The sequence below is a fragment of the Amphiura filiformis genome, chromosome 18, assembly GCF_039555335.1.
Source record: "Amphiura filiformis chromosome 18, Afil_fr2py, whole genome shotgun sequence".
NCBI lineage: Eukaryota > Metazoa > Echinodermata > Ophiuroidea > Amphilepidida > Amphiuridae > Amphiura > Amphiura filiformis.
In genome coordinates this window covers 53,012,013-53,022,606 of record NC_092645.1, presented here as the reverse complement: position 1 = coordinate 53,022,606, position 10,594 = coordinate 53,012,013, and positions in this window count along the sequence as shown.

The following is a 10,594-nucleotide window of genomic DNA, read 5'->3' as shown; positions in this document are numbered from 1 at the left end:
TTTAATTCAACATTGTTTGATACATTGTATTTGTAATTTAAAGTTATATTGTATATTCTGTTTTTGCTGTAATTTTATGTTGAATTTTAATCGAATAAAATCAATCAATCAATATCCACACATTAGAATAGGATTCTTCAAATTCGAAACTTTTCCATGTTTTCAACACTTTTACTATTCCATACAGTTAGAATATATTACATCGCATATCATATGCACATATGCATATCACATTTGCAACTTCAAAATCGACACTTTTCCCGATTTTCAAAACTTTTACTATATCCACACATTAGAATAAGATTCTTCAAATTCGACACTTTTCCATGTTTTCAACACTTTTACTATTCCATACAGTTAGAATATATTACATCGCATATCATATGCACATATGCATATCACATTTGTAACTTCAAAATCGACACTTTTCCCGATTTTCAACACTTTTACTCTATCCACACATTAGAATAAGATTCTTCAAATTCGACACTTTTCCATGTTTTCAACACTTTTACTATTCCATACAGTTAGAATATATTACATCGCATATCATATATGCATATACATATCACATTTGTAACTTCAAAATCGACACTTTCCCGATTTTTAACACTTTTACTATATCCACACATTAGAATAAGATTCTTCAAATTCGACACTTTTCCATGTTTTCAACACTTTTACTATTCCATACAGTTAGAATATATTACATCGCATATCATATATGCATATCGCATATTACATTTGCAACTTCAAAATCGACACTTTTCCCAATTTCCAACACTTTTACTATATCCACACATTAGAATAGGATTCTTCAAATTCGAAACTTTTCCATGTTTTCAACACTTTTACTATTCCATACAGTTAGAATATATTACATCGCATATCATATGCACATATGCATATCACATTTGCAACTTCAAAATCGACACTTTTCCCGATTTTTAACACTTTTACTGTATCCACACATTAGAATAAGATTCTTCAAATTCGACACTTTTCCATGTTTTCAACACTTTTACTATTCCATACAGTTAGAATATATTACATCGCATATCATATATGCATATCGCATATTACATTTGTAACTTCAAAATCGACACTTTTCCCGATTTTCAACACTTTTACTATATCCACACATGAGAATAAGATTCTTCAAATTCGACACTTTTCCATGTTTTCAACACTTTTACTATTCCATACAGTTAGAATATATTCCATCGCATATCATATGCACATATGCATATCACATTTGTAACTTCAAAATCGACACTTTTCCCGATTTCCAACACTTGTACTATATCCACACATTAGAATAAGATTCTTCAAATTCGACACTTTTCCATGTTTTCAACACTTTTACTATTCCATACAGTTAGAATATATTCCATCGCATATCATATGCACACATGCATATCGCATATTACATTTGCAACTTCAAAATCGACACTTTTCCCGATTTTCAACACTTTTACTATATCCACACATTAGAATAAGGTTCTTCAAATTCGACATTTTTCCATGTTTTCAACACTTTTACTATTCCATACAGTTAGAATATAGTACATCGCATATCATATATGCATATGCATATCACATTTTACACTTTTACTATATTTCACACTTTTACTATATCCACACATTAGAATAAGATTCTTCAAGTTCGACACTTTTCCATGTTTTCAACACTTTTACTATTCCATACAGTTAGAATATATTACATCGCATATCATATATGCATATGCATATCACATTTTACACTTTTACTATATTTCACACTTTTACTATATCCACACATTAGAATAAGATTCTTCAAATTCGACACTTTTCCATGTTTTCAACACTTTTACTATTCCATACAGTTAGAATATATTACATCGCATATCATATGCACATATGCATATCACATTTATAACTTCAAAATCGACACTTTTCCCGATTTTCAACACTTTTACTATATCCACACATTAGAATAAGATTCTTAAAATTCGACACTTTTCCATGTTTTCAACACTTTTACTATTCCATACAGTTAGAATATATTACATCGCATATCATATGCACATAATGCATATCGCATATTACATTTGTAATTGCAAAATCTACACTTTTCCCGATTTTCAACACTTTTACTATATTCACAAATTAGAATAAGATTCTTCAAAATCGACACTTTTCCATGTTTTCAACACTTTTACTATTCCACACAGTTAGAATATATTACATCGCATATCATATGCACATAATGCATATCGCATATTACATTTGTAATTTCAAAATCGACACTTTTCCCGATTTTCAACACTTTTACTATATTCACAAATTAGAATAAGATTCTTCAAATTCGACACTTTTCCATGTTTTCAACACTTTTAAACAGCTTCACAAATTACATTCGCAATTTCAAAATCAACACTTTTCCCGAATTTCAACACTTTTACTATTCCATATTGCATTCCTAAATTAGAAGTAGCTTTTTCAAAATCGACACTTTTCCATGTTTCAACACTTTTAAACTGCACCACAAATTACATTTGTAATTTCAAAATCAAAACTTTCCCCGATTTTCAACACTTTTACTATTACATACTACATTCACAAATTAGAATGAGCTTCTTCAAAATCGACACTTTTCAATGTTTTTAACACTTGTAAACGGCTCCACATATTACATTTGTCATTTCAAATTCGACACTTTTCCCGAATTTCAACACTGTTACTATTCCATATTGCATTCCCAAATTAGAAGTAGCTTTTTCAAAATCGACACTTTTCCATGTTTTCCAACACTTTTAAACTGCTTCACAAATAACATTTGTAATTTCAAAATCAACAATTTCCCCGATTTTCGACACTTTTACTATTACATACTACATTCACAAATTAGAATGAGCTTTTTCAAAATCGAAACTTTTCCATGTTTTTAACACTTTTAAACTGCTTCACAAATTACATTCGTAATTTCAAAATCAACACTTTTCTCGATTTTCGACACTTTTACTATCACATACTACATTCACAATGAGCCTTTTCAAAATCAACACTTTTCCATGTTTTCAACACTTTTAAACTGCTTCACAAATAACATTTGTAATTTCAAAATCAACACTTTCCCCGATTTTCGACACTTTTACTATTACATACTACATTCACAAATTAGAATGAGCTTTTTCAAAATCGACACTTTTCCATGTTTTCAACACTTTTAAACGGCTTCACAAATTACATTTTGTCTTAAATACCGCACGACTTTTGGCTGAAACACTCACCACTCATAGGTGTTAGAACATCTAGACCTATATGTTGAAGAATCGATAAGTTCTTTGTATGAGTCACATGATGGTAAGTGTTGATTTTGAAATTAACAATTGTAATTTGTGAAGCAGTTTAAAAGTGTGGAAAACAGGGAAAAGTGTCGATTTTGAACTAACTAATTCTAATTTTTTACAGATCCACTTGTGAATGTAGTATGTAAGAGTAGGAGTGTTGAAAATCGGGAAAAGTAAAATTACGAATGTAATACGTGAAGCAATTCAAAAGTGTGGAAAATAGGGGAAAGTGTCGATTTTGAACAAAACCAATTCGACACTTTGAATATTAGAAAAGTGTTGAAAATCGGGAAAAGTGTTGATTTTGAAATTAGCAGTTGCAATTTGTGAAGCAGTTTAATGGTGTTGAAAACATGGAAAAGTGTGGATTTTGAAAAGTTAATTTGAACTTGCGAATGTAGTATGTAAGAGTAAAAGTGTTGAAAATCGGGAAAAGTGAAATTACGAATGTAATACGTGAAGCAATTCAACAGTGTGGAAAATAGGGGAAAGTGTCGATTTTGAACGAACTAATTCTAATTTTGAATATTAGAAACGTGTTGAAAATCGGGAAAAGTGTTGATTTTGAAATTACCAGTTGCAATTTGTGAAGCAGTTTAAAAGTGTTGAAAACATGGAAAAGTGTGGATTTTGAAAAAGCTAATTTGAACTTGTGAATGTATATAGTATGTAAGAGTAAAAGTGTTGAAAATCGGGAAAAGTGAAATTACGAATGTAATGCGTGAATCAATTCAAAAGTGTGAACAAAGGGAATAGTGTCTATTTTGAACAAACTAATTAATATAGTGAAAGTGTTGAAAATCGGGAGAAATGAAATTACGAATGTAATACGTGAATCAATTCAAAAGTGTGGAAAATAGGGGAACGTGTCGATTTTGAACAAACTAATTCTAATTTTTGAATATTAGAAAAGTGTTGAAAATTGGGAAAAGTGTTGATTTTGAAATTAGCAGTTGCAATTTGTGAAGCAGTTTAATAGTGTTGAAAACATGGGAAAGTGTGGATTTTGAAAAAGCTAATTTGAACTTGTGAATGTAGTATGTAAGAGTATAAGTGTTAAAAATCGGGAAAGCAATTCAAAAGTGTGGGGAATAGGGGAAAGTTTCGATTTTGAACAAACTAATTCTAATTTTTGAATATTATGAAAGTGTTGAAAATCGGGAAAAGAGTTGATTTTGAAATGAGCAGTTGTAATTTGTGAAGCAGTTTAATAGTGTTGAAAACATGGGAAAGTGTGGATTTTGAAGAATCTTATTCTAATTTGTGAATATAGTAAAAGTGTTGAAAATTGGGAAAAGTGTCGATTTTGAAATTACAAATGTAATATGCGATATGCATTATGTGCATATGATATGCGATGTAATATATTCTAACTGTATGGAATAGTAAAAGTGTTGAAAACATGGAAAAGTGTTGAATTTGAAGAATCTTATTCTAATTTGTGAATATAGTAAAAGTGTTGAAAATCGGGAAAAGTGTCGATTTTGAAATTACAAATGTAATATGCGATATGCATCATGTGCATATGATATGCGATGTAATATATTCTAACTGTATGGAATAGTAAAAGTGTTGAAAATCTGGAAAAGTGTCGAATTTGAAAAAAGTAATTATAATTTGTGAATATAGTAAAAGTGTTGAAAATCGGGAAAAGTGTCGATTTTGAAAAAGCTCATTCTAATTTGTGAATGTCGTATGTAATAGTAAAAGTGTCGAAAATCAGGAAAAGTGTTGATTTTGAAATTGCGAATGTAATTTGTGAAGCTGTTTAAAAGTGTTGAAAACATGGAAAAGTGTCGAATTTGAAGAATCTTATTCTAAAGTGTGGATATAGTAAAAGTGTTGAAAATCGGGAAAAGTGTCGATTTTGAAGTTACAAATGTAATATGCGATATGCATTATGTGCATATGATATGCGATGTAATATATTCTAACTGTATGGAATAGTAAAAGTGTTGAAAACATGGAAAAGTGTCGAATTTGAAGAATCTTATTCTAATGTGTGGATATAGTAAAAGTGTTGAAAATCGGGAAAAGTGTCGATTTTGAAGTTACAAATGTGATATGCATATGTGCATATGATATGCGATGTAATATATTCTAACTGTATGGAATAGTAAAAGTGTTGAAAACATGGAAAAGTGTCGAATTTGAAGAATCTTATTCTTATGTGTGGATATAGTAAAAGTGTTGAAAATCGGGAAAAGTGTCGATTTTGAAGTTGCAAATGTAATATGCGATATGCATGTGTGCATATGATATGCGATGTAATATATTCTAACTGTATGGAATAGTAAAAGTGTTGAAAACATGGAAAAGTGTCGAATTTGAAGAATCCTATTCTAATTAGAATATAGTAAAAGTGTTGAAAAGCGGGAAAAGTGTCGATTTTGAAATTACAAATGTAATATGCGATATGCATGTGTGCATATGATATGCGATGTAATATATTCTAACTGTATGGAATAGTAAAAGTGTTGAAAACATGGAAAAGTGTCGAATTTGAAGAATCTTATTCTAATGTGTGGATATAGTAAAAGTGTTGAAAATCGGGAAAAGTGTCGATTTTGAAGTTACAAATGTAATATGCGATATGCATGTGTGCATATGATATGCGATGTAATATATTCTAACTGTATGGAATAGTAAAAGTGTTGAAAACATGGAAAAGTGTCGAATTTGAAGAATCCTATTCTAATTAGAATATAGTAAAAGTGTTGAAAAGAGGGAAAAGTGTCGATTTTGAAGTTGCAAATGTAATATGCGATATGCATGTGTGCATATGATATGCGATGTAATATATTCTAACTGTATGGAATAGTAAAAGTGTTGAAAACATGGAAAAGTGTCGAATTTGAAGAATCTTATTCTAATGTGTGGATATAGTAAAAGTGTTGGAAATCGGGAAAAGTGTCGATTTTGAAGTTGCAAATGTAATATGCGATATGCATGTGTGCATATGATATGCGATGTAATATATTCTAACTGTATGGAATAGTAAAAGTGTTGAAAACATGGAAAATTGTCGAATTTGAAGAATCTTATTCTAATGTGTGGATATAGTAAAAGTGTTGGAAATCGGGAAAAGTGTCGATTTTGAAGTTGCAAATGTAATATGCGATATGCATGTGTGCATATGATATGCGATGTAATATATTCTAACTGTATGGAATAGTAAAAGTGTTGAAAACATGGAAAAGTGTCGAATTTGAAGAATCTTATTCTAATGTGTGGATATAGTACAAGTGTTGGAAATCGGGAAAAGTGTCGATTTTGAAGTTGCAAATGTAATATGCGATATGCATATGTGCATATGATATGCCATGTAATATATTCTAACTGTATGGAATAGTAAAAGTGTTGAAAACATGGAAAAGTGTCGAATTTGAAGAATCCTATTCTAATGTGTGGATATAGTAAAAGTGTTGGAAATTGGGAAAAGTGTCGATTTTGAAGTTGCAAATGTAATAAGGGATATGCGTATGATATGCGATGTAATATATTCTAACTGTATGGAATAGTAAAAGTGGTGAAAACATGGAAAAGTGGGAAAAGTGTCGAATTTGAAGAATCTTATTCTAATGTGTGGATATAGTAAAAGTGTTGGAAATCGGCAAAAGTGTCGATTTTGAAGTTACAAATGTAATATGCGATTTGCATGTGTGCATATGATATGCGATGGAATATATTCTAACTGCATGGAATAGTAAAAGTGGTGAAAACATGGAAAAGTGTCGAATTTGAAGAAGCTTATTCTAATGTGTGGATATAGTGAAAGTGTTGAAAGTCGGGGTAATTTAGCTTGAATGGTATTGTTACCCAACACTCTCTGTTCTTACAATGGATATGCTAAGGAGATAGTGGGCGGTATTAGCATCGGGAGAGTTGAATTTATATTGGAAGCAAGTTTCTGTAGTGCGCGCTTTTGGGGTGACCAGCGTGGGGAATTGAAGCAGTTGAATTTGTATATTTTGGGTTGTGAATTTTTTGAGGGCAAATTTTAAGATTTGGGTGTGTATAGTTTTGTTTGACGCGGGTTGGGAATTAAAGCACTTGAATTTGTATATTTTGAGTTTTGAATTTTTTTCGTTCTAGTTTTAAGATTTCGGTTTTTATATTATGTAAGTCTAAATGTTTTGACATATACGTCACTACTTGTTGTTCTCTGCTTGGAAGCTAATTTGTGCTCAGGTGTATTGTAGTGGAAACTGTGCGTATGATGGTTTAGAAGAGAATCGTTTTTGTATAGAAACCATTCCTTATGAAACCGCCTCCCTCCGCTGAAGGGAGGTCACCCAGTGTATTGAGTCTAGGGCGGATTGAGCATCAGCTTTATAATGACACTTACCTTTTAATTGACTGGTACAGGTTCAAGCTTAAGTGCTTTTGTTGTTAATCACGACAGTTGTTTTAATACAGAGTTTTTGATACAGATGCAGTAATCAGTAATATGATTTTCACGTACGCGCCGTTTCGAAATGGTCTTAATTACAAGGTTTGAGTGACCAGTGACCTAAACGCTCTTTGGATTCAGTGTATATCACGCATTTATTAATAACAATATCAAAACACAGATAAAGGTCATGATCATGGTCCAGAACTGATTAAATGGGACTGATGCTTCACTCTACCAAGAGGTCGACAAACAAGATAAAAACTGAACTCTGCCCACATCACATCCTAGGAGGGGGTGTGTGTGTTTTATGTTGTGCGGGGGGGTGGGTGGTTGTTTGTGTATCTTTTGTATTTTATTGTAATTGATATATTTCTTGATGTTATTGTATATTTTATATATGGAAATAAACGAATGAATGAATAAATGAATGAGTGAATGAATGAATGAATGAATGAATGAACGAATGAATGAATGAATGAATGAACGAATCCCATTTTCTCACCTCCTCATATTACAAAGCGACGTAATGCACAGCAATTTGTTATTACTTTGAATTTAAATGATATGGATAGGAAACTTAACATTTTAACATGCATATGTCAGCTTTATTCATTTTTAATACATGCATACACATCATGCGATTTTCCCTATCGCAACATATGCATGTGAAACGTGGGTGATCAATGCAGCAGAAGGATTAAAGTGTTTGAGATGTGGTGCTGTAGAAAACATCTATGCATCCCATGGACTGCAAAAAGGACAAATGAGAGTGTTCGACATGAAATTGGAGAGAAAGACTCACTCTTCAAGTCAGTGATGAAACAGAAGTTAAAGTATTTTGGACATGTTGCCAGGCGGGAAGGAATCAATCTAGAGAAAGTGATAATGTTCGGAAAAGATAGAGGCTCAGGTGGACAGATAGGATTATTTCGTTAACCAAAATCAGTCTCTACGCAGGACAACCAATTCTTTTCTTATGCAAGGCTCACTCAGTCATGTAATGAGGCAATACAAACGATCGAATTTGGTGTTGAAATGAGCAAAATTTTGAGTTACACCTTTTCAATGTAAAATTAATTTTCTCGGCCAAATGAAAAGCAATAATTTTCATTTTTCAATAAATGTCAGAAAAAACTGTAATGCTTGATACTGTATTTTTTTTTCTTTTTTTAGTGTTAAACTTAGGCGTGAAATTCAGTCATTTAATGTAAGATTTTCGATTTTGATAGGCTTCAATTCTGCCCGCGAGCCTTTTTTTTGGATCAACCTTTTACCTTTTCAAAGTAATATAGTTCGCTAAAGAAGGATTTTTCCCAACTTTCTAACGCACATCACCGTGAGCGATATATCATAGTTTTGTCAGAATTTCCGTTTTGATTCCACCATTTTTTACTGCCGGCTGTAAATTTTTCAAAATCCACGCGTGAAATCTTAGGCTATTACTAGCATTGTGGATCGATATCTCTGGGTGCCCGGCCTGGCTACAGTGTTGCCAGAACTTCAATATAGCAAAGAAATTATCTAGTGTTTCAATTGTCATGAAGGTGACTGGGTATAGTGCCTTTTGTTTGTGTTTGTTTGAAATTGCTTAAACCCACCGAAAGTCATAATGAAGCAGCCAAAACAATACAAGGTTAAACATGGAAGTTTATAATGACCTAAAGGAAAAATCACTTATGGCAACAATGAGCCTTGCATTGTAAGTCATGGTTAAAATGTGTTGAGTACCACCCCTACCATCCCTACATACACCCCACTACCCACCTCACACACCTCTGCACCCATCCCACCCCCATAGGCCTACATAATATTACATACCGGTACCTAATAATATTTATATAGCACGGCTATAGCTATACATTTAGAAAGTAGGTCCTATAGCGCTAAATTATGACAAATAGGCCTACACAAACCCGAACGCAAGTCTGAAGGGTGTAATGAAAATGCCAACCCGCGATGGGGGGGGTCATTCAAAATTCATCTGGAGATAGGAGGGACAGAAAATTAAAATCCCCTATAATAACACGCGAATTTTTCTAGGTTTGGACAGTGTATTTTCCCATGGACCTCATCCTAGGTATATAAATAAACAAACAAACAAACAAACAGACAAAATGGTTTTCATAATCATGGAATCCATAGCCCCTATAAATTGAAATTGCAGGCTATCACGGGAGCAAATTTCCAAAATTCACCTCATTTACCAGAACATCCAATGGGCTACCAAATCGCTGGTCAGGCAATCCTGGTTTTCAATGGAAAAGGGACCTGGTTGACAACAATTGAAATATCGATTATTTCTGCTGGTTGCTCTCGAGATAAAGTACTGAGTTTGACATTTTCGGAGCATGAAGGGAAAAAGGGTAAAATAAAAACGGAAATTCTGACAAAACTATGATATATAGACCCACAAGATGTGCCTTACAGAGGTGGGAAATATCTTTCTTTAGCAAACTATATTAGTTTGAGACGCTAAAAAATGAATTCCGTAAAAATCTCGCGGGCGAACTAAAGGCCTATAAAAATCAAAAATATCACACTAAAAGACAAAATATGATGCTTGAATTTTAACACCAGGATTTAAAAAAATGTATATCCAAGCACTATGTTTTTAACTGACATTACTGAAGAAAAAAAAAATATTGCTTTATATTTGACCGAGAAAATAAATTTCATAGCAAAAAGGTGTATCTCTGAATTGTGCTGATTTTAACATGTATCGATCGACTTTTAGCGCGACTATGCATTTCTAAAGAATTGGTTGTCCTGCGTATAGACTGTATAGTACTGCTCAGTGCAGCGTGGGTTCGATAGAAGAGAATGTATGTATGGCGAAGAGTGGTGTGAGTTGATATCAAGTTTCTAT